This window comes from Hyperolius riggenbachi, chromosome 5, assembly GCF_040937935.1.
Source record: "Hyperolius riggenbachi isolate aHypRig1 chromosome 5, aHypRig1.pri, whole genome shotgun sequence".
Lineage (NCBI taxonomy): Eukaryota > Metazoa > Chordata > Amphibia > Anura > Hyperoliidae > Hyperolius > Hyperolius riggenbachi.
This window is the reverse complement of record NC_090650.1, coordinates 104,807,036-104,833,545: the sequence shown is the minus strand read 5'-3', so window position 1 is coordinate 104,833,545 and position 26,510 is coordinate 104,807,036. Positions and strand designations below refer to the sequence as shown.

The 26,510-nt window shown below is 45.5% G+C and overlaps 1 long non-coding RNA gene across 1 annotated transcript in view; it reads right to left on the bottom strand.

The window, feature by feature from the left end:
* LOC137519706 (uncharacterized) overlaps positions 1-26,510 on the bottom strand; it is a 74,825-nt gene that overhangs the window by 1,096 nt on the left and 47,219 nt on the right. The gene's annotated exons all lie outside the window — the stretch shown is intronic.

Genomic DNA, 26,510 nt, shown 5'->3' with positions numbered 1-26,510 from the left:
GCTGCCGATTGATAAGCATGGTCCTTCAGAGGCTGATGATCTCATGCATTGGTCATGCATATGCACATATACTTGCGGTTTTTGGTGCAAGGGATTGGTGTGAATGCAGTGTTCATAATACCGCTCCACAGGTGTACAATTCCAGCTTTCAGTTGTTGATTAAGCTTGGTTTCAATGGGCCCATAGAGTCCTCACAGGTGTGTTTATAGCACTGCACAGGCTTGCCTTTTTATGATGGTCTGGCTTTGACTTGTAGTCCACCAAAGATGGATCTTTTTTGTGTGCATACAGGCTGCCGTGCATGCTCTGCACCAGGGTGGGAGGAGCCACCTACCGGCCATGCGATCTCGCTCCCTGCAAAGCCAGCTAGAACGTGCGGATTCGGCTGCCGCTGTGTGCAAGGACTGGCATTCAGGCTAAAGTGCGAGCAGGCGCCGATGCAGAGCACGCACGGCAGCCTGTATGCACACAAAAAAGATCCATCTTTTTACCTGACATGATACGAAGTGGCGGTGGACTACAAGTCAAAGCCAGACCAAATATACAGCTTAGGGATTGCCAGCGACTGATCCTAAGATCCTAAGCAGACATGCTGGAAAATATTGATTGAAATACGGGCTAATGGTACTGTGTGTATGTCCTGTCGATTTATTTTTGATTGATATCCAATAGAGAAAATGATCGGAAATCTGATCGGCATTTGAAACAATCGCATATGTGTGTATGCTAGCTTTCTTCTATATCCGATCAATGTCAGATCTGAATATCAATCTGATCACTCACTTAAATAGGATCTGAAGTGAAAATTGCATGGTGTGCACTTTAGGCAGAAATTAGCTGTTTAGTGTTATAAAGTTATGCCTTGAGACAAAGCTGTATCATCCTTGGGCACATCTGGCTATGGGGAGGAGGGGAGCTGACTTGTACTGGGGGCACATCTGGCTTCTGTGGAGGGGGCTATTCTGGGGAGGGGGATTATACGCGAGTCAATCACTTTTTCCTGTTTTCTTACGGAAAAGTGTGTACCCCGGCTTATACATGGGTCGGCTTATATGCGAGTATACACGGTACTTAGAATGTGGCAGTCAGAATGTGGTTCAATTCAGGTTTATAGTGAACCTGAGGTGAAAGTGATGTGGAGGCTGTCATATTTATTTCATTTTAAACAGTATGGCAGTCGTGTTGATCCTCTGATATCATTAGTGTCTAAAGTCACAACCCTGAAACAAGCATTTGGCTGTTCCAGTTAGACTTGAGTCAGAGCACCTGATCTGCATACTTCTTCAGGGCCTATGGCTAAAAGTATTATGTATAAGACATAGCCAGGCAACTTGCATTTCTTAAAAGAAAATATGGACGCTTTCATATCACTCTCACTTCGGCTTCCCTTTAAAAGACACCTGAAGTGAGAGGGATATGGGGGCTGCCATATTTATTTCCTTTTAAGCAATTGCAGTTGACTGTCTGTCCTGCTGATCCTCTGCCTCTAATCAGGGCAGCCATCAGGGGGGACAACTGACACTGCAGTGAGGGGCCCCGGGCTTCTGGGGGCCTAGCTCTCCCCCCAAAGTGCTGGAAGGGCCGCATGTGCTGGCTGCGGGCCTGTGGCTTACTAACCAACACACTGCGTTCCAGCACTGAGAGAAGAGTGACATCAGCGCTTGAACATAGGGAGCAGATGAGTGAGCACACTACAACAGACTTTCTGGGCCACCACCTATACCTGGCTATATTCTGGGGCTGGAACCACCTATACCTACCTACCTATACTGTGGCACCACCTATACCTGGCTACCTATACTGGGGCACCACCTATACTTGACTACCTTTGTTGAGGGCACCACCTGTATCTGGCTACCTATACTGGGGCACCACCTATACTTGGTTACTTATACTGGGACACCTATAGCTTGCTACCTATACTGGGGGCACCTGTACCTGGCTAACCTATACTGTTGCACCACCCATACCAGGCTACCTATACTGGGGGCAACTATACCAGGCTACCTATACCAGGGCACCACCTATAGTTGAATACCTATACTGGGGCCCCTGTATCTTGGTGGCCTATCTACACCAGGCTACCTATACTGGGGCACCACCTTTAGCTGGCTATTTATACTTGGGGAATCTATACCTGGCTACCTATACTGGGGGCACCTATGCCTGGATACCTATACTGGGGGCACCTATACCTCGCTAGGACGGGGACGAGGTGAGACAAAGGGGACAAGAAGTAACACAAGGGGATAAAAGAGGCACGGGAGAACAGAGGCGGACAAAAGAGACACAGGGAGAAAAGAGAAGAGACAGGGACATGAGGTCACACAGAGGGACAAAAAAAGAGGCACAAACTGAGGTGAGACAGAGGGGGACAAAAAAGGCACAGGAAGAAAAGAGGGGGACAAAAGAGAACGGATAAAGGATAAGAACGGACCTACAAGTCCCTATCCCTAGTATTGTTAACTGGGGACTACCTGTATTTTACTAGTATTTGACTCCACCCACAATATGCTATGGTCATGCCCACTTTTTGCAGCATCCTGCTGTGCATGCCGCTTTCAGGGGGGTGGGGTGGCTAGTGAGCAGGTACGGCAACCAGTGGGTGGGCCCAGGGATGGGAGGGCCCAGACCTGATAATGTGTGAGGGGCCCCAAAATTTCTGATAGCGGCCCCGCCTCTAATATTTTTACCCATAGACCCTGAACAAGCATGCAGAAAATCAGGAGTTTCTGACTTTATTGTCAGATCAAGATTAGCTGCATGCCTGTTTCTAGTGTGATTCAGACACTACTGCAGCCAAATAGATAAGCAACTGGTATTGTTTAAAAAGAAATAAATGTGGCAGCCTCCATTTACCTCTCACATCAGTTGTCTTTTAAGACATCAGTAATGCTGCACTGCATAATGTATTTGTATTATTCATTAGGCTCTGCTTTGAAATAACTATACAAAGGATGATATAATTTGGATGATATAATTGTATGGATGTGTTTAACTTTTAATCACAGTTAGGTTATTCATTCTCTGCTGTTTATTCCCTAACCAAAAATGAATAATAAAAAATAACAAATGTGACAAACTGTTTTCTTCTGCCTTGGTTACAGAAGCAGAAAGGACATAATATTCTTTAGACTTTTACTGTTCAGAGTCTCTGCATAGTTTTTGTCTTCCGCACTAATTAGAAAAAGAATCCATGACTCACTTATTGGACTGGAAACGCTAGTGCCATCAGAGTGCTTTTATTAGGTGTGGGCGATTTCTTCCCAGGATAGTATCTGATACTTTATTCTACTGACTAATATATTCCATATTTTTTAGTACTTAGTAAAGTCCCTCGGTGAAAGCCTCTCTATTTCATCTGTTTTTCTACTTCATACATGGTAACAAACAGGTTTAGGGATGATCAAATGTTTAATTTATAACACAAGGTTGTGAACCATTTACAGTTCACATTTCTTCAATGGGAGGCTGTTATTCTGTCTCCTAAAGCCATATAGCCGTGATATAATAAATAAGTAGGGCAGTGATATGTTATTAGACACAGTCTGAAGGATGCTGAAGGTAAGATTAGCATTATATCTATGTAAATATATATAAAAAATAGTATGGATTTTATTAATGTGTTGTACATAGGATTGATAAAAGTATCAATGGCAATCGTTTTTTTTTTATGTTTTTTTTTCTATAGAGGACAAGTTACCTATCACTGATGCTCTGTCCCCTTTTCGCTGGTCTGGCTGCAGCCTGGCATCTAAAATCTGCGTTGTAAGAATTTGACCACTTCGGTCGAATATACTGACATAGGAGAGGAGGCAGAGTTTACTTCCCCTGCTCTGTCACTCCTCCGTCATGCACAGCCATCTCCTCCCGTTTCTCCGCCCCTCTGAGTGCGTTCTCGGTGATGTCTGGCTCCCTGCTCTTTAGTCAGAGCGCGCATAGACAAGCAGCGCCACAGGCACATTCTAATGTGCGGCTCCCTGCTATTACCCAGAGCGCACTTAGGCCCAGTGCACACCGAGTAGATTTGGATGCGATCCGCCGGCCGCATCCGCCTGTAAATCCGCTTGGCTAATGTATTTCAATGGGCTGGTGCACACCGGTGGTTTGAGGTTTGTAAGCCTCCTGCTGCATGATTGCGGTTTGCTAAAAACCTCAAACCGCCGGTGTGCACCGGGCCATTGAAATACAATAGCCAAGCGGATTTACAGGCAGATGCGGCCGGCGGATCGCATCCAAATCCGCTCGGTGTGCACTGGGCCAAATCTCTGAAATCCGCACCAAAAACCACTAGCGTTTTGTGGATCTGCTAGCGGTTTTGGTGTGCACTGGGCCTTAGTGAAGCTTTTCATAGGTAGCCGGCTGCCCTTTTGCCTGTGCGCACGCAATCTTGTATACACGTGCGCACGCATGTGTTCACGGCCGCGCTCCAGAAAGCTCTTACTCTCGCGCTAATTTATCAGCACTTGAGAGGAGTAAGAGATTTTACAAGGGAAGAGGCTGCCGACCCGAAAGAGGAAGTTAAAGTGGAACTGTCCTTAAAATTTGACACTGTAAAAATATTTGATTTGCTGCTTAATACTGCTTTAATTAATAAAAAAAGTATGTTTGCTGTAATATACCTGTCAGATGTCCTTATTTCTGTTACTGCTTTCTAGTGCAGTGTGCAGCCATATGTTGGTTGGCAAGTTTAAAGTGCCATCCAGTTGATTTCTACTTCGTCCAGCCCCTCCTTACTCAAGCAGCTCCTTTCTCCAATCACATGCAAATTAGCCTGTGATAGTGTACAGTTACAGTGATATCTGGCTGCGCCTGTGTTTGTAATGTCTGCTGTGTTTTCCAGCCTGTCAATTTTCTGCTCTGTATTATTGTCAATCCTCTGTCAGCTTTATACTCTGTTTTTGTGTGTGCTCTGCAAATACGTTCAATCGTGTCAGCAGATTTGACCAGCAATTATGTTCAATCATGACAGCAGATTTGACCAGCAAATATGTTCAATCATGTCGGCAGATTTGACCAGAAAACACGTTCAATCATGTTGGCAGATTTGACCTGCAAATACGTTCAATCGTGTCGGCAGATTTGACCAGCAAATATGTTCAATCATGTTGGCAGATTTGACCAGAAAACACGTTCAATCATGTTGGCAGATTTGACCTGCAAATCCGTTCAATTGTGTCGGCAGATTTGACCAGAAAACACGTTCAATCATGTTGGCAAATTTAACCAGAATGACAGCCAGTCCCGTGTGCTGTTCCATGTCACCCCCCTGCCCCCATCAGCAGAGCAGGAGCTGGTGCGGAAGTCTTCCAACAAATCCCTCCCCCCCCCCCCCCCGCACGCCACCCTCCACAGTGGGAGCAGATTCACTCACCTCTGTACACGTACATACCCACATGCTCTATATACATACAGACATACATATACACATGATATATGTACGTACATACATACACACATGCTCTGTACACACACACACACATGCCCTGTACACATACATAAACACATGCTCTGTACGTACATACATACACACATGCTCTATATACATACATACATACATACACACATGCTCTATGTACGTACATATATACATACACACACACACACACACACACACACTCTATATACATACATACATACATACATACTCTATGCACATACATACATACACACATGCTCTGTACACATACATACACACATGCTCTGTACACATACATACACACATGCTCTATATATACACATCACATACACTATATACATACACTCATCACACATGCTCTGTATACACACACACACACACACACACACACACACACACACTCCATACATGCACATCACATACATATACACACTGCATCCACACACAAACACAGCACCTCTCTCTCCTATAGCAGCAGTCAGCAGTTTCCTGTCATCCAGGTGTCCCTACTTTTCTCTCCAGCCGTGCTCAATCTCTCGGAGGAATGGGGGAGGAGCTGGACATTCCTCTCCACACGGAGTGTATCAGTGTAATCAGCTCGGGGCGGGAAAGCAGAGAGCTGTGTTTCACACAGGAGGGAAGGGAGAACAGGCTGCAAACAGTCCAAAACAAGTCTCCCAGTGTACTGTGTGAGCCTGCCGCCGCACCCTACGTCACAGGGGGGGAGGGGTGTATTCATTCATGTTATATTATAGAGTTTATTTCGATTTTTTTTGTCATATATACTAATGTTTTTGCCTACAATTTTAAACAAGGTTTGCAATGGTTTAATTTGATATTTAGAGGTCAGCTCCACTTTAAGGTCGGCAGCCATCTTTGAATAACGAGGCATCATTCTACGGGCAAAATTTAGGATTAATTTTGATTTGCAACACATCCATATTTTAAAAAAATTTTTGATTCCCATTGGCTTTAAGAAGCTTTATTCTGAGAAACATTCATGGCTGTGATTAGATCTATCCCATCTCGAGTGCATGAAAATGATCAGTGTGCGGTTGCATTGTAGAACCCCTTATACTAAGGCTCCCCTATACCACACACACTCTTTAGACACTCTAATAGATTTGGTAATCATAGGCAAACGCAGCGGGGGATTAGCCCAGAATCCCCCCTCAGACCAGGGCTGGTGCAGTGTCTGGGGACAGGCACATGTTGAGACATCAGAATATCTGCAGGTATCCTGCAACTCACAGCACGGCCCCTCCCCCCTTCTTTCTCTGCTACAGTTGACTTTGGATGGAGCAGCAGTGTGTGTAAAGAGCATGGAGCAGCTCTGGGGAACTTAACAGAGTCAGGTATGAGCACAGCCCTGTGCCCTGCTGTGTGAATGCTTTTTTACTTTCCCCTTTATTACGTCGGCTGTCCTCATTATTATCTGTATCCAAACTGCTCCTGATTAATCCCGTTGTCGATCGGGAGCAGATTGGACATTTAGGAAATAATTGTCAGATCCTGTCAGTCGGATGGGAAATTATTTGTACCCAGCATGATGTCCTACCATATTATTATACTGCATCGTGCGTGGGTGAGGGAAACCTTTCAGGGAGCCCCCCCCCCCTTTGAAAATCCTGGGTTTGCCACTGGTAATAATCACAAGATTGCGTAATGACTTGAGATCAGTGGTATTTGTAGATACAGGCCAACTAGGCTTGTGCCTGGAGCAACACCAGTATAGAGTATGCTCTCTGAATCCCTGTAATTGCTTCTGTGGAATTGCACTTTTAAGCCATGCCATCATTCAGTGACACCCCCTCTCCACTATGTAATTAGATTAAGTGGCCATGCAGAAGGAAAGATTTGACATTCTCGGAAGAACCAGCTCCTCCCCCCACTCTAGAATGAACAGCTAGCAGAGTTGGGTTAGATGGAGGGGGCATTGGCTATTGGCCGCCAGGGAACCATTGCTACAGAGCCATGGACCCCAATGACCTGCGTCTTTCCCCATTTTAGATCATGCCTGCCAATGACATTAGTGGTTAGAGATGCTGGGGGGGCCTGCTTACTAAATATTATCATTATGAAAAGCACATGCAGCATTAACATAACATATTGTTTGTGTAATAACTTCACCTCTTAGTACCATCTACTGTAGGTATAATTTTACAGTAGGAAGCACATTATTACTTATAATTACAAAGACTTTGTGAATACATGAAGACAAGCAAAAGGTTTGAGTAAAACAACCAGGGCCGGGCCGAGGCAGAGGCGAGAGAGGCTCCAGCCTCAGGGCGCAGTGTAGGAGGGGGCGCACAACTCACTCAGCTATAATTCCCCTATTGTGTTTGAAGCAGAGAGAAATAAGAAAAGGGGATACATGGCAGTGACTGCAAGCCAGATAACTAGAGATTAAGGTGTTGGGGGATTGGGGGCCCTGGGGTGCCTCATAGTCTAACAGCATTCAGTGTGTGACGGCTGGGGTGGGAGGGATAGAGGGGCGCACATTGGTGTCTTAGCCTTGGGTGCTGGAGGACCTTGTCCCGGCTCTGAAAACAACTGTGCTTTTCTTTACTCTCATTTTGACAGTAGACTCAGCAAGGGGTTCCTCAAGTATTCTACTGCTTTCCATGTGCTTCATGACTGGTCTAACACGTTAGTTGAGCATTGCATGACCCTATTGCACTAAACTTTTCTCATCAGCCATCTTTCTATTAAAAGCAAGTCACCTTGCTCTTAAAAGTTTGCTATTGCATCTGTACCCAAGGTTTAGTACTTTTTTTTTTAGTACTTTAGTACTTTTAAAACATTTTACTGAAAAGTTAAGAGAGAAAACTCAGGCATGAATAAGGGCCTTTGGAGTCATACATTGTTGCTTCCCAAATACAGAAAAGGTATTACTGGATTTTTTGGACTATAAGACTCACAATAAGTCACTGTGTCTTATAGTCCAAACATATCAAAAGAAAAGAAGATCGAGACACTGTATATGCAAAAAATGAATACCTTTTAATCAACGGTGAGTAGACACGCGGGGGTGAGGGAGGTGAGAGCACGTTACGCAAGCAATACATGATCTAGTGCACCCAGTCAACCATTCTGCCGGCATCTGGTGCCAGCTCTTTTTTCTATTAATGTTCAGAAAAAGTGGGATCAGCGCATCACCAGGCCGCCTCTGAATGGCCTCAGCTCAGAGATGCGCTGAGCCCCCCCCCAGAGACTACAAACGCACCTTGAACCCAAACAGAGGATCTGCATATACACCAAAGAAAAACTAACAAGTGGGAGCAGCTGACCAGAATTAAATCAAACATAGCAAAGAAATGAACAGCGCTACTTAAAAACAGATGAATGCTTACCTGCAAAAAAGTGCAGACCCCACTAATGGGATACAAATACACAATGAGCACACATACAACCTGTCTACCACTTGGAGGATGTTAGTTTCCACTTACAGCTTCCATGCAATTTGTTAGGTACTCGTCCCTCCCACTGTCGAAGAAGTCTTTCCTCCATGGCAGGGGACCTAACACTAACTAAATCCTACCTATGCATATGCATAGCCTGGGCGCGCTACCAGTAAAATTAAGAATTGCGCAGAAAAAGTGGGATCAGCGCATCACCAGGCCGCCTCTGAATGGCCTCAGCTCAGAGATGCGCTGAGCCCCCCCAGAGACTACAAACGCACCTTGAACCCAAACAGAGGATCTGCATAAACACCAAAGAAAAACTAACAAGTGGGAGCAGCTGACCAGAATTAAATCAAACATAGCAAAGAAATGAACAGTGCTACTTAAAAACAGATGAATGCTTACCTGCAAAAAAGTGCAGACCCCACTAATGGGATACAAATACACAATGAGCACACATACAACCTGTCTACCACTTGGAGGATGTTAGTTTCCACTAACAGCTTGCATGCAATTTGTTAGGTACTCGTCCCTCCCACTGTCGAAGAAGTCTTTCCTCCATGGGAGGGGACCTAACACTAACTAAATCCTACCTATGCATATGCATAGCCTGGGCGCGCTACCAGTAAAATTTCTATTAATGTTGTTTTCTTATAATCCAAATGCAGGGAGTTGCTGACTTGTGAACACCTGCCAGTACGAACCTCCAACTGGTCGCAATGTCAGGGACTCCCTGTACTATGCCTATGCAGAGGAGGACACAGGTGGAAAAATGAAGGACACAGAGGGGCATAGAGGACACAAGGGGGACACATGGAGCATAGAGGAGGACACAATAAAGACAGAGGCGGACACATGGGGGGCATAGGAAGATACAAGGGGGGCAGAGGAGGACAAAGGGAGACACAAGAGGTACAAGAAGGCAAGAGGTACAAAGGGGTTATAATCCACAAGATGCCCCTTCACCATGGATGCACCAGATTTAGTATATTTTTTTCCTGGTTTTTGTCCTCTAAACTTAAGTGTGTCTTATAGTCCCAAAAATACGGTATATAAAGTGAAAAAGATAATGCTAAATAACTCATGAGATACGTTTTAAGCCTCAGAGCCCATATTTTGAAAATACTTTCTAGAAGATAGAGCCCTCATGCTTATACCCAATTACTATGTCAGTCAGCTTAAGGCGTAAGTCAACCATAATCTCGATAGTCTGATCTGAGAACAAATTGTTTCTGCAGTTACAGTTTAACCAACAGTCAACGGACAAAGTTCACTGAAAGATCTTATAAGAATATCAAGGAGAGAGTCTGGATTTAATTTGCAGACATTTTTGCTGGAATCACATTCTGAACCAATTATGTATGTGTAAATAATAATTCTGGACTAAAACGTGTAATAAAATATAACCAAAACATATCTCTAGTCTCAGTGCAAAATACCACTTACAATGAACAAGGCTCAAGCTGCTGCCACTGAACTTCCTTTATGGTGCTACTCCAACCAAACTTAATTTTTGAGGTGGAGTGAGGTATCATTTCCTCCAGATTGTTAATGTTTGTGCCTGGTCCTGGTGTAGACATCTCTTCCTACAGTATACCTGGTTCTAATATGACTATCAGGGACTTTCTGAGTCATGGATTTTCACAAAGTGATTGATTTGGAAGGCTCTTTAACTGTGGAAACTGTAGACTTTAATTTTTTTACAGTATACAGATGTTTTCTGTGCATTCTTCAGAATCTTGATGCTTATGTTTATTTCTGGATCTTCTACAGCTCATTCTGCTGCATGTTAACATTTGTTATGAGTAGAAGGATTTCTGTTTCTGTGCTGATTTGATTTGTAAACCTTGATACATTTTTAACTTGTATTTAATATCTGGTATGCATTAAATGGTACGGTACATTGCAGTTGGTTTATGTGAAGTTCTCTGGTGCAGAAATACGTAGGGTACAGTCACTCCTGGTTGAGATCTGAAGTCTGAGCTGTCTCTGCCAAGAATCTAGCAAGTGTATGTTGGCCTCGATGCCTTGCTGAGGTATCCAGAGTGCTGGATCACCTAGCATGAGATCAACACCCTCCCCACCCACCAGCAGCATGCAAAATGAGATTTTACCACTCCAACAGCAGCACACCATTTATATCACCCTCCCCACCTCACCAGCATCAGTGGGAGACTATTCACCCCACCAGCATTTTGCAAAGGGAGATCGCCTACCTCTAGCAGCAGAACCTATTCTGAATCATACTCCAAACCCCACCGGTAACAATCAGTGTGAGACTTCCCTCCCCACCCCAACAGCATCACCCAAAGTGAGAAAGCCCCCCCCCCCCCGCTCCAATATCACCAGTAGCACTGAGTCTAAACCTGCTTCTCCACCCCACCAACAGCACCCAATGTTATCCCCACCCAATGTCTAGTGGTCACTGTGCCCACTTACTCTGGCACTCTTCACTGTATGCTTGTATACAAGAAAAGGGATGCGTGCTCTGACCAGTCATCACCAGACATACATACTGGCTGCCTCATGTCTATGGACTAATTAAAGTGGCAAAGTGTTTGCATATTGCATTCGCCTACTAGAATGTGCAGGATCTAAATCCATGCTGCCCCAAAGGATGGATTCCCTACATCTGTGATTATTACTTACCTGTTGAAGCAAATGCCAGTCCCAGTATATATATAAGTCAGGTGATGACTGGTCAGGGCACACATCTCTTTCTCTTGTGTATAAGAATTTTGTGTGTCTTCCTTCTTGAGGGTTGTTGTGGGGGGTGCAGATAGGTTCCCCCAGTGGTGGCAGCGTCTGGGGGGGCTTGTCTGCGCTTCCCCCCCCCCCCCTCAACCTACCTTCGGTGTGCTTGCTCCCAGGACGCAGGATTTGCACCAACGGATAAGTAATAATCACAGATATAGAGAATCTCTCCTTTGGGTGGGGCAGCATGGGTGGTCCCCCGGGCATCGGCCATGCCTGGGGGGTGTACTGGCCATGTTTTCTCACTCTCCTTCCCCCCGTGAGGCAGTTGCAGCGCCCCTGGGCAATGGATGCTTTGTGGGGGCGACTGCACTGCCCCCATTTCTTGGTGGTACGAGGAGGCCCTACACGCGGTGCCCCTGTTGAGATACAATGTATTTTACGTGGGCCAACTCCTGCAGGAATAGCAGGGAGGCAGCTTTAGATCCTGCATATTCTGATAGGGGAATGCAATATGCAAACGCTTTGCCATTTTAATTAGTCAATAGACTTGAGGCAGTCAGTATATACTGTATGTCAGGTGATGACTGGTCAGAGCACACATCTCTTTCTCTTGTGTACAAGCACTCTTCACTGTATCCCCTGGTAGTCTAGTCCCCTCCTCTTTATAGTTTCTCTATACATCCAGTATTGTTCCCTGGCCTTCTGCTGCACCATAAGAAGCACTTTCAGAAAGGAAAGTTTTGAGCGGGGCAGACGTGTCTTCATCCTGTATTATTCCCAAGATACACAGTATAGGGTCGCTATACATTAGACATCACATTTTATCGTGTAGGAACTAATAACTTATTTCCAGTAATCTGTTAATACTGGCTTGCAAGAAACTTGAATTACCCTTGCGTGTGGTGCGCACTATAGCATTAGTGCTATAATAGTGCCTGGCACTAAGCACCGAAACCACCTGCTACGAGTTGCCCCCACTACCCCTTATATGGACTTCCCTGGTGTTTGAGTCACCACTCTCCCTCCCCCCACTAATGTGCTTTGTCTGACAGTCTAGTGGTCCCCCCTCCCTTATATAAACTTCCTGGTTCTGTAGTTGCCCCCCCCCCCCCCACACCCTTAAATATATTTTCTTAAAGGTCTAATGGTCCCCCACACCTTCTTATATATTTCCTTGTTAGTGTAGTGCCCCCCATCTCCTTATATGACGTATTCTGGTGGTCCATCCACTCATATGCTTTCTCTGGTAGTCTAGTAGGCCCTTATTTAATTCCCTAGAGGTGTAGTGGTCTGCCCTACCCCTTAAATAAATTTCCTTGATGGTCTAGTGATCCCCCCATCCTTATATATTTTCTTGGGGGTTTAGTTGCTCTCCCATGCTTATATAATGTCCCTGGTACTCTAGTAATCCCCCCTCCCCATCCATGCAGAGTTCGGAAGCAGGAAGAATGCTGCTCTCCCTGTTCCTGTGACAGGCAGTGCTCTCATGCCAGCACCCCAGCAGTCTTGTGCTGCAGGATGTACCGGGTCCTGGCTTAATGACATCATCAAATTGAGACTCTTGCTTCTGTACAAGGCTGGCCCCAGTACTTGACGGAGGAGATCCTCAATCATTGCTAGAATGGGGAGAAGTGAATTCATTGCTTCTGGCTCATGCTGGGGGGTAATAAGCACCGGCACGTGCTAGCATACACTCTGTGCTCATTAATCTAGCATGCATACATCTATGTTCCGGTGGCAAAACAAGTGGCACAGAGGGGGTACATATACTGTAGCAGGGTCGGAAGTGGTTAAAGCGGAACTGTAGATACTGTAGATACATTTTAAACACACACTGTTTCACTTCTGCAAGCTGCAAGCCCCCATCAGCCGTCCTGTCCCGCGCCGGTCCTCCACAAGCCTCCGTTCTCCCGCTGCCGCTCTGTTCCTAGACTTGTAAGTCGCAGCCCTGCCAAGGGTATATTTTCTTTGCGTTCCCCGCTGCAATAGCGCTATTGCAGACTGGAACGTGAAGAAAGGATACGTGTGGCCAGAGCCGTGCAGGCGCAGTGGCTCGGCGCGGGACAGGACGGCTGCTGGGGGCTTGCAGGAGCCCCAGGTAAGTGAAACAGTGTGTTTAAAATGTATCTACAGTTCCGCTTTATGGAGCTTGAGAAATCAAAGGGAATCTGTGACCAATAAAGGCAAAAAAAAAGAAAATGTGAATTTGATAAACTGAATCCAGTGTCTTTGTTTAGCTTTGGAACACCCATCCGAAGGAAGTTGTTATAACTGCTTGTATAAAAAAGACCAATCACTCAATAATAAAAGCATTCAAGGCATCCACCCATTTCCATAATTGAATGTTTAATTCCAGAATTCCATTCCACTGAAACACATTTGTTTTAAAGAGTATCTCAGTAACATACAGTATGTTAACGTAAACTGTTCTTGATAACTTAATATACATGTGCTCTTCATGCAGGGAAACAAGTTAATTGCCAACAAGAGCAGTATGGAGGTGCCGGATTAGAGAGGGGATAACATGCACCTCCACGCCGCTTCCGCATATAGCCTGCACTGAGGATGAAGATGTGATTGTGTGTCAAAGATTTTCGCCTTCTATTACTAGATTTCCATCCACTGCTTTAGCAGTACCTTACTGGAAACTGAGGTCAGAGCCTTGGAATGCACGGAAAAGAGTACAGTATCAAGACTCACCCTAGCATTCCTTGGAAATGATAACACATAATTCTGAATGTTTTAATGAGAAAGTGAATGTTAAAACTAGGCTAAAGTTATTTAGGAAATAAGAAATGTTACTGTGTAAGCAGAGCGGACATTTCATTTTATATGGCTTACATAAATTCTGGTATATTCCAAGTACACACATATACCTGACGAGCTGATACAAGCCTTGCCAGTCTTTATGTTGAGGGCACATCTGCTGAAGATATCCGTTCTAGACAGTAGAATAGGGCATAACAGTGCTTCATTGAGCCTATGCATAAGTACAATGTTAAATCTCTGTTCCCATCTTTCAAAGTGATGTTTAGAAAGGACCAGGGATCCACATATAGGCCATATGCAATTCCCTTTTTCTCCTGACTATTCTCATAGGAGATAATTTTTCATCTTCAATTTAAATCAACTTTTTAGCACTTTGCAATGGAAAAAGTACCAAAAAGTAGGTTAAAATATACTGTCAAACTTATATGGAATATTTGTTTGCTTTCTGGGGTGTAAAAGGCATTTTATTTACAATTTGTGAAAATATCACCTAGGAGAAAACTCAGGTGAAAAAGTGAATTGCATATGGCTGATAGGGCCATATTCTATTGCTGAACTTGCCAGCGCTAAGCACTGGCGAGTTCTTAACTTAGGCGATGGTTGCATCACCTAATCTTATTAAACTTTAGACCCCCCGGCGGAAAATAACTCGCTTGGGCGATATAATCGCCCAGCGAGTTCTTTACACTGTATCCAATTACCGTTTGCATGCCTCCGGGAAGCGATACTTCCCGGCAGACATGAGCGTTAGCTTAGACCTGCAAAAAGCAGGTCTAAAGCAGCTAACGCACATCGTCGCAGCAGCATCTTTAATAAGGAGACCCCCAGAGCTCCCCGTGGGGTCGCTGCACACTTTAGAAGCCCCCCACGTAGCTCTGCCCGGCACCCCTGTCATTTTACATACCGCCGCCGATCACCTGACGCCTCTCATCGCAAATTCCGTCGCGTAATTACAGTGTATCTAACACTGTAATTACTGTCCGCATAGTAGGAGCCTGGGCAAAGCATCTTTGAATCAGCAGCCGGGGCTCTCCATTGGTCCACTGTCTGAGCCATTTTATTGGTGCAGACAGAGGACCAATGGGGAGCCCCGGCTGCTGATTCAAAGATGCTTTGCCGGGGAGGGCGTGGTCAAGATGGCGGAGTGAGAAGACGTGCCTTCGGAGTCTCCACTACTAGCCTACAGCTTTTTTCTCCTGAACACCTCTAATTGCTTTCTGATCACGCTTCTGGCAACGGGCAAACCTCACAGAACCCCTCCGTATGTCACGGGGGAAGAATAAGCAGGAACTCGGCATCATAGCTGCAGCCAAGGCAGCTCCACGCGGCCTGGAGGCCCCGCCAACGCCTACGCCTAAAAAACGTAGCAAGGCCATACAGACAATGGCGGCGCTGGAGGAAGAAGATCCCCCCTCCTTGCTAGAAGCCCTGGCCAAGCTGGACGAAAAGATATCCGCCAAGATCGACCAGGTGCACTCAGACACCGGACTGATCCGGCAGGACCTCACCCGGATACGTACCCGCTTATCTGAGGTCGAGGCGAGAACCACCGCCATCGAGAACACCTCCGCTACCCATTCCTCGGACATCCAATCTCTAAAGAAGCAGGTCCGTACCCTTGTGGCCAGAGCAGAGGATGCAGAGAACCGAAATAGGCGCAACAATCTCCGAATTGTTGGCCTCCCGGAGGGCGCTGAGGGTGACGACACAACGGCCTTTACGGAGGCCCTACTGCGTGAGCTGCTCCCGGATGCTGCTTTCTCTCAGCAGTTCGTGGTAGAGCGGGCCCACAGAATCCCAGCTAAGAAGCCCCTACCCGGAGCACGGTCAAGGCCGTTCATCTTCCGCCTCCTCAACTTTCGTGACCGTGATTTGGTGTTGCGGGAGGCCCGCCGGGTCGGCGACCTCCATTACGAAAACAGCCTCCTCCTCATCTTCCCGGATTTCACCGCTGAGACACAACGCCTCCGCAAATCCTTTGAGGTGGTGAGGAAATCTCTCCGAGACAAGGGGATAAAGTACGCTACCATCTTCCCAGCCAAACTACGCGTGGAGGATGGCGAGACGGTCCGCATCTTTAATAATCCAGAGGAGGCTGCCTCGTGGCTGGAAGCCCGACCAGGATAAGTACTATCCGCTTACATCTTTTCCCTGTTTATTATGCACCAGGACCCAGGTCCCAGTCTAGCTCCTTGTAGCCGTTAGATTTACCTGAGTAGATTGGGCCCTGATTTTGATAAGACGGGGCATACGATGGGGCGCTGGCCGCCATTATGGGAGACGCCTGCATTTTCTTTACCTGCACCTATTCTGCCTCCTGAGACTCCGGAACTGGGACACTATACTTATTTTATTTTTACTTCCACTATTTTTTGATATCTCTGCTGCCCAATTGAGGCCGGGCCCCTTGACGCTACGGGGTCTGGAACATTCCTTATACGCCTAATCGGGGCCTTATCTGGTTTCCTTACAAGGTTGTTCTAGGCTGCTAAAAAGGACATATCTAGGAAGCTGCTATGTATTTGGTTGCTTGCATACCCTAATTTATCCTAATTACGATAATACCTGTGTAATGCCTGTAGCCTGCTGCACTATTACTAGAGCTGTTATCAGTCAGTATGTGTTCTACTGTATGCTATCGTTCGGAGTGAAGCTGAACTGACATCTTGACATGCAAGTTACTGTTGGGGGTTTTAGGGATAAAGTATTCTCATGTTGGGGGGGGGGAATACAGGGTGGGTTTATAGGGGAATTATGAGTGCATCGTGCTGTACAGGAACTAATCTGCCATGGGGCTCTCCCTGACTGTCCCAAACACTCCTTATACGCTTTGGGTATGTCTGACAACCAAAGGTTCTCTCTCCTTACGTGGAACGTGAGGGGTCTAAACAACAAAATAAAGCGCTCACTTATTTTTAATTATTTAAAACAGCACAAACCCCAGATCTGTTTACTACAGGAAACACATCTCCAGGGTAGCCGTATCCTCACTGCTAAGAAACCTTGGATCGCGGCGCATTACCATGCCACCTATTCCTCCTACTCCAGGGGAGTATGTATTCTTATAAATAATAATTTGATTTATGAGACCCTTGAGGTCAAGACTGACCCCCATGGGAGATTTGTATTACTGCACGCTAACTTTAATAGAATTGAATATGTAATTGCAAGTGTGTATCTTCCTCCTCCGGCCGATTCTACTGTCCTCTACGATCCCATGCTACTTATAGCTAAATATCCCTCAGCCAAGGTGATAGTGGCAGGGGATTTCAACCACACAATGCAGCCCTCAGACAGAACCTCTGCGGGGAGCAGATACTCCCCCGATCTCCGTAACTGGGCGGACGCTTTTATGTTAACTGATGCCTGGAGGTGGAAACACCCTTCGGCACAAGGCTTCACCTGCCAATCTTCAACATATCATACCATGTCTAGACTGGATCACTTTTTTGTGTCCCAGGATGTGCTCCCGTTGCTGGGGGACATAGATCGCCTTCCCTGGGCCATATCAGATCACGCACCCATTATGCTGTCCTTGGCCACGGGGAGTGCGGGGTCCCTCACCACGTGGAGGATTTCCTCGTACTGGATCCAGGATGAGGAGGTGGGGAGGGAGATACACACTGCCTGGTCAGAATACTGGCACACAAACAGGGATACATGCTCGAAGGATGTGGTCTGGGATGCCTCTAAGGCATATATTAGGGGCGCTTATAGGTCATCTATTAAAAAGGTCAGGGACACACGCAAAGCCGCACTTACACAAGCAATTGACCACGCCAAAACCAAGGAAGCAGTATTTACTAGCTGCCCATCACCAGATGGCTTTAAACAGTGGAAGTCGGCTCAGGGGAAGGTAAATCTAATGGAGGTGGATTTGACTAGGAAATTTCTTTTCAGGCAAAATCACCGCATTTTTGAACAAAGGAACCAATGTGGTAGCCTACTGGCATGGCTAGCCAGAGACCAAACACCTAAAACTAGCATACCACTTATTTTAGATACTACAGGTGTGGCCCATAACACTTCCCCTGATATTAATAAAATATTCAGAGAATACTACATCAATCTTTACTCCTCGCGAGCCCACTATACCCTGCTTGAGCTCATGGAATATCTTGGGGGGGTCCCTCTCCCACGGCTGGAAGCGGAACAAAAAAATATGTTGGATGGGGACATAACGGAGGATGAAGTTGAAATGGCCATAGCTAGCATGCAAACAGGTAAAACGCCCGGACTAGATGGTATTCCGGCGGAATACTATAAATTATACAAAGAAGAGGTAAGCCCAATCCTGGCTGAACTGTATAATTCTATGCAAGCTGACTGCCCAATACCAGATTCAATGAGAACCGCTCTTATAGTGGTGATCCCTAAGAAAGATAAGGACCCTACCCGCTGTGCCTCCTATCGACCAATCTCCCTACTCAACGTAGATATTAAGATACTGGCCAAAATCTTGGCCAGGAGACTGGTCCAAGTTATTGAGACACTTATCCATCCAGACCAGACTGGGTTCATGCCTACCAGGGGTACGGACATCAACCTGAGAAGACTCCACACACACCTGTCTCTCCCTCGAGATGGTTCAGGGAACAGGGTCGTTGCAACGCTTGACGCCAAAAAGGCTTTTGACTCGGTTGAGTGGCCGTACCTCTGGGAGGCTCTCCATCTTTATGGAATGGGAGAAAAATTCATTAAATGGGTGAGGTTAATGTATGACTCTCCGATTGCTAGAATCAAAACCAACGATATAATCTCTGACCCATTCCCACTCCACAGGGGGACCCGTCAGGGGTGCCCCCTGTCCCCTCTTCTATTTGCGCTCGCAATTGAGCCTGCAGCTATCCAAATTCGCTCAGCGGAGGAGGTAGCGGGGCTTCGGGTGGGGGGATTGGTCGAGAAGGTGGCACTTTACGCGGACGACATGCTCTTATTCCTAAATGATGCGGGCCCATCTTTATCTGCAGCATTGCAGATTCTTAATCTCTTTGGGGTATATTCCGGAATCCGCATTAACTGGGATAAGTCCCTTCTCTTTCCCATAGATCAAAAAGTAACTTCCCAGCCCTCTCATCCCTTGCTCAGCTGGGTGTCCTGTTTTAAATACCTAGGCATCATAATAGATGGAAATTTTGGAAATTATGTCACACTCAATGTTCAACCAATTCTTGACCACTATGCTCGTAAGGCCCAGGCCTGGAAAACACTTCCGCTTTCAGTCGTGGGACGGGTGAACCTCTTTAAGATGCTATTTCTGCCGAGATTTAACTATGTACTTAGGCAATCTCCAGTCTGGATCCCTTTGTCCTTCTTCCGCAAAGTAGACACCATCACATCCAGCTTTATATGGGGAGGGGGGGCTCCACGCCTCTCACTTTCCACCTTGCAGCTTCCCCTGGACGGTGGAGGTCTAGCCCTCCCAAATCTTAGGAAGTATTTTTTGGCCTCTCTCCTCGTAACCATCCGCTGGTGGTTTTCCCAGGACGAACGCAACACAGCGGTGGTGCTGGAGGCTGCGGTCGTGGGATCCTTTGAGGCCCTCACAAACCTCCCCTTTAGGGGGGTCAATAAGTACTCTCTAATAACAACCCCTATGAAAACCACTATCAAAGCGTGGGAGGTCAGTAGGGCCGGACGGCGGGGACCGAACACCCTCTCTCCATATACTCCTCTTTGGGGCAACCCAAATCTCCCTCACTTCACCAGCATCCCGGACCCTCAGGTCTGGGCGGGCAAAGGAATCAAGCAACTATCACATCTCGCCCCTTCGGGTTCCCTGCTCTCATTTGCCCAATTGAAATCCAAGTATGGTTTATCAAATGATATGCTTTTCCGCTACCACCAAGTTTGGCACGCCTGGCATAAGCAGTTCCCTGGCCGTTGGACCTGGGAATCGGACCGCATAGAGGGCCCTCTTATAAGACAGCATTTAGAGAGACCTTTATCTGAGATATACTCCAGGTTGATTCCCCAGTCCACGCCCAGGCTGGCTAAAGCGAAAGATAAGTGGGAGGTAGATCTGGGACCCCTTACAGATAGCGAATGGGAGGAGGTTTTGTCCGGTATGGAGGGGGTTGCGATATCGGCCACAGATAAATTCTTACATCTCAAACTGGTCTATAGAACCTATCGCACCCCTATCCAAATGCATGCAATCTTCCCAGATAAATCCGACCAATGCCCCAAGTGCCAGAGGGTTGAGGGCGACTTCTTCCATATGTTATGGTCCTGTGACAAGATACAAGCATACTGGTGTATGGTAGCTAAAACTATAACGGAAGTTATGGGTGAGAGGATTGTGGTAGACCCCAAATCCCTGCTCCTTGGTCTTTATACTGATGCCACGTTATCCAATCATCAGATTATACTGGTTAAGATTTTATGTCTGTATGCTCGGCGAGAACTCTTCTTCAAATGGTTTTCTGATCAACCTCCCTCTAAAAACCCTTGGTTCAAGAGAATCAATAAAGCAATGGTCTGGTATAAACTAACCTACCTTAATAGGAAGTGTCCCCTGAAATTTGAAAAAATCTGGCTTCAATGGTCTGAATACATGTCCTCCCACACACCTGATACTGTTTAAATAACTAGAGAATACTGTTCGGCAGTGGGTTTACCCCTTGTTCTCCTGATTGAACTCTCCTGTCGGCATGATGCACTCAGGGTGGGGTGGGGGATGGGAGGGCTAGGGTGGTGGGGGGGGGGGGTGTCACTGTTCTGGTGTCCTTCACCAGTGTTGTATCTTATTCTCTGTTTAAAAATTCAATAAAATTTGACTGTTAAAAAAAAAAGATGCTTTGCCGGGGCTCTTATGCGGACAGTAATTACAGTGTTAGATACACTGTAATTATGCAACGGAATTTGCGGCGAGAGGCGTCGGGTGATCAGCGGCAGTATGTATAATGACAGGGGTGCCGGGCAGAGCTACGTGGGGGGCTTCTAAAGTGTGCGGCGACCCGACGGGGAGCTCTTGGGGTCTCCTTATTAAAGGAAACCCCCAGATGCTGCGGCGGAAGATGGCAGCGGATGTTCTGCGGGTTAGTGCGCATGTGTGGGGAGTGAGGCCGTGGTGCTGAAGGACAGCACCACAGCGTAAACCTCACTCCCCATCGCCCGGTAATAGGGAGCATCGCTCAGGCTTTCGCCTGAGTAATGCTCCCTAACGATCGGCCATCGCGCGAAGGTTATGGGCAATAGGATTTGCCAGTAATCCTTGCGCGATGGCAAGGTGATAAGTAGCTCGCATCTGCAAGCTACTTATCACCTTGAATAGGATATGGCCCCTAGTGTCTGTAATGGGAGATAGGGAATATATCTCACTATTATAAATGGGCATTACACAGGGGAAGGAAGCAGCATAAATGGGTGTAATGAATTTTCAACTTGGGGTTGATGTCTTGATTAAACATTAATCTGCTGCTAGCACACTAGTAGGAAGCTTAAAGAGAATCTGTATTGTTAAAAATCACACAAAAGTAAACATACCAGTGCGTTAGGGGACATCTCCTATTACCCTCTGTCACAATTTTGCCTCTCCCCGCCGCATTAAAAGTGGTTAAAAACAGTTTTTAAAAGTTTGTTTATAAACAAACAAAATGGCCACCAAAACAGGAAGTAGGTTGATGTACAGTATGTCCACACATAGAAAATACATCCATACACAAGCAGGCTGTATACAGCCTTCCTTTTGAATCTCAAGAGATCATTTGTGTGTTTCTTTCCCCCTGCATCTCTCATGCACTGAAGTGTCAGGCTGCTCTTTTCTTCCTGCAAACAGCTTTGCCCATGTCTGTAATTCCTCACTATGTGAAAGCTTAGCCAGCTCAGAGGACGATTTATCCAGCTTGTAAAATATAATAGAGAAGAGAGAAGCTGCTCTAATCTAAATAATACACAGGCAGTGTGCATAGAGGGGCCTGGAAGGGGGAGTTCATAGCAGAACCACAACACTGAAGAACTTGGCAGCCTTCCAGACACAGGCTGACAAGTCTGACAAGAGAGAGATAAGTTGATTTATTACAGAGACTGTGATAGTACAAAGTGCTGCAGTAAGCCAGAACACATTAGAATAGCTTTTGGAACTTGTAGGATGATAAAAAACAGGATGCAATTTTTGTTACGGAGTCTCTTTAAAGCAAACATGAATTGAGGAAACTCGTTTCAGGTTAGATACTTACTGAATTAGAGGGAAGGATCAGAGCCATTCCGGTTCTCGGTCCTTCCCGTCATTCCTATGCAATCGGCTGGATCTTGGACATTCCTTGTGCAGCCTTTGGAAGTACTAGTGTTTCCAAGTACTTCCAAAGATGAGCACATGCGTAGTGCACATGCACGAGTCTGGAAGCACTTGCCTTCAGAAGGAGGAGTGCCAAAGAGCTATTCGATCTAGCAGGTCGAAAATATTCAATGGGGGAAGGCACAGGAACATCGGTAAAGGCCCAGGACCTGGTAGGCTCTAAGTTTCCAGAGCCTTCCCTCTACCTAGGTAAGTAATTAACCTAAAGTTTCCTCACTTCAGGTTCACTTTAAAATGAAGATATGAATAATTATCACTAAAAGCAAGAATGTACTGCTGGTCTGTAGATACGATAAGCAGATATATTTAAAGGTAGCCCTAAAGTGAGAGGTATATGAAGGCTGCCATATTTATTTCCTTTTAACCACTTGCCGACCGCACGCTTATACCGTGCGTCGGCAAAGTGGCAGCTGCAGGACCAGCGACGCAGTACTGCGTCGCCAGCTGCAGGCTGATTAATCAGGAAGCAGCCGCCCGCGCGAGCGGCTGCTTCCTGTCAATTCACGGCGGGGAGCTCCGTGAATAGCCTGCGGGCCGCCGATGGCGGCTCGCAGGCTAAATGTAAACACAAGCGGAAATAATCCGCTTTGTTTACAATGTAAGGCGCTGCTGCGCAGCAGCGCCGTAAGGCAGATCGGCGATCCCCGGCCAATCAGCGGCCGGGGATCGCCGCCATGTGACAGGGGACGTCCTGTCACTGGCTGCACAGGACGGATAGCGTCCTGTGCAGCCCGGATCACCGGGGGGAGAGGTAGGAGAGGGAAGGGGGTGAATGTCGCCGCGGAGGGGGGCTTTGAGGTGCCCCCCCCCCCCCCCGCAACTAGCCTGCATGCAGGAGCGATCAGACCCCCCCTGCACATCATCCCCATAGGGGGGGAAAAAGGGGGCCAATCTGATCGCTCTGCGTGCACCCTGATCTGTGCTGGGGGCTGCAGAGCCCACCCAGCACAGATCACAACAAACAGCGCTGGTCCTTAAGGGGGGGGTAAAGGGTGGGTCCTCAAGTGGTTAAACAATACCAGTTGCCTGGCTGTCCTGGTGAACTCTTTGGATGCACATGAAAGGAACATGCAGCTAATCTTGTCAGAAACTTGTGATCTGCATACTTGTTTTGGGTCTATGGCTAAAAGTATCAGAGGCGAGGATCAGCAGGACTGTCAAGTAACTGGTATTGTTTAAAATCAAATAAATATGTCAGGCTCCACATCCCTCTCACTTCAGGTTCCCTTAAATATTGCTGCTGGTTGTACACTTCACTTTCAAGGAACTGTCTGTTGCAGTCATGTGAAAAAAATACAGTTCCTTATTAAGAAATGTTCACATCAATGTCTAATCTTGTCTTTTTTTAATCTCTGGAAAAGTGATTTAATTGCAGCTAAACAACAAAAAGTAACCCTGATTTACTCATTAACCACTTAAGCCCACAGGGTTGTTTATTTTTTGCATCTCTATATCTTGTTTTTTCCGCAACCAATTAGGCTTTCTTTGGGTGATACATTTTGCTAAGAATTAATTTATTCTAAATCCATTTTAACAGGAATATTAAAAAAGAAATGGGAATAAAATCATTATTTCTCAGATTTTGGCCATTATAGTTTGAAATTAATACATGCTACCATAATTAAAACCCATGTATTTTATTTGCCCATTTAAATTATTACACCATTTAAATTATGTCCCTATCACAATTTATGGCGCCGATACTTTATTTGGAAATAAAGGTGCATTTTTACAATTTGCGTTCATCACTATTTACAAGCCCATAATTTAAAAAATTATATTAATATACTCCTGTGACATGCATATTTAAAAAGTTCAGACCCTTAGGTAACTATTTATGTTTTTTTTTTAATTGTAATTTTTTATTTTTATTTTTTTTATTAAAAATGTTATTTTGGTAATTTTTGGTGCGGGAGGTAAACAGCTAATTTTAAATGTAATTTTTTTTAAAATTTATTTTAAAAAAATGGATGTGGGTGTAGTTTTACTATTTGGGCACAAGATGGCCACAGACAAAAAGCCCTGGAAGAGTGATCGTACGCTTCCAGGAAGCATTAGGAGGACAGGAAACTTTTTGTAACTCAGAAAAACCGCAGCCTCTGGTAAGAGGCTGTCGGTTTTTCTGCGGGAGGCTTCGATCAATAATCCCATTCATTGATCACTGGGCTAACGTCCGGCAGCCTGCAGGAGTGCACGCAGCCTATCTGGATGAGAATGTTCATCCAGATAGGCTTAAGTGGTCAAACAAAAGATAAACAAAAATGTGTGTTCTAAATGAGCAAAAAGTTAGGACACCCTGTTCTCTAATAACTAGTGTAACCTCCCATTGCTGAAATAAGTGCAGTGGGATGCTTCGTGTAGCCATCTACAAGTCTCTGACAGCGGTCTGAGCAAAATTTGCCCTACTGCTCGATGCCGAATTTTTTCATCTGTGAGATGTTTGATGGATATTTTGCATGCACAGCCCATTCCATTTCTTAGTTTTCAGCCAGTCCTTGGTGGATTTACTGGTATGTTTTAGGTCTTTGTTGTGTTTCAGGGCCCAGTTCTGCTTCAGCTTTAATTTCCTTACAGATGGTCTCACGAGTTACTCAAGCACCCTGTGATACATGGTAGAATTCATGGTGGATTCTATGATGGTGAGCTGGCCAGGTCCTGCTGCAGCATTGTATCCCCAAACCACAACACTTCCATGCTTCACAATTGGTATGAGGTTCCTTTCTTGGAATGCTGTATTTGGTTTATGCCAAACATGTCCTCTGTTCTGGTGTTTGTTGTTGGTAGTTGTTTTGAAAGTCCTCCACTTGTAAACTACTTTACAGACAGTGGAATGGCTGATTTCAAAATATGATTGTTTAAATCCCTTAACCAGACTTGTAAGCTGCTACAGTCTTCTTTCTGAAGGCTTCAGACAGCTCTTTTGATCACACAATGGTGCTCACTCCACTGCAACAGTCAGGTGGACACCGAGCTAAAGATCATGTCTGAGGTTTAAACAGGGCAAGCTTCTTCCAAAAAACTGACTAATGGTGTTCTAATTATGTATACCTGATGTGATTACTTGAAAATATTAAAGGAAGCATCAGTCATGTGATTTATAGGGAGACACCATACATATGACAGCAAGACTCATCATTTTATAGGGGGAAGTTAGTAATGGCAGCCTCCATATTTCTCTCAGTACTGTTTTTCTTTTTTCATTATTTGCTATTACAGGCAACATATGGCTCCAGAGAGTAGTTCTGCCCTGAAATCAGTTGTAACCAACCCAATGTTACTTTAAATTGTGTTAGTCATCAATGAAGATGAACCAAAGCTGTAGGCTACTGTGCTCTGATTACTTATCTGCTGGATCCTAAACCTGCTAAGGTGTGTGCATGCTGGTAAAGTATTACAGTGAATGCTTTAGTTTTAGAAACTGCACTGGGGTTGGGATTTAAGAATACTGTTTAAATTTGTGCTGTCTAAAATGTATGCAGTACAGATAAATATGGTTTCACATGATTATTTCTCCTGTAAACATATCATTCTTTCCATCTCACAGCCAATATTTCCATCACTTCTAAAACGGAACTACAGATGGAGGAGAATCATTTAGACCATGATCCTGAAATGTTATATCATTACATAGTGGACTTATGGTAAAAGGCCTGCCAAACAGTATTAATTCATTTGGCATGTCATAGAAATAGCTGAGGAACACACAGGGAGTTATACCACACACACAGACATAACAATGGCCAGTGGTTGAAATGTACTTAAAGTCCATGATCCAAAGAAATGGCTGCAGACACAGAATTTTAAGCATCAGCTTGATTGTTGTATTTAGAAATATGTAAGTCAATGCATTTTCAAGATACAGTCAGTTACCATAAGTTAATGTGCATTAAGTGTATTTCAGCATATAGCAGGGTGTATTGGT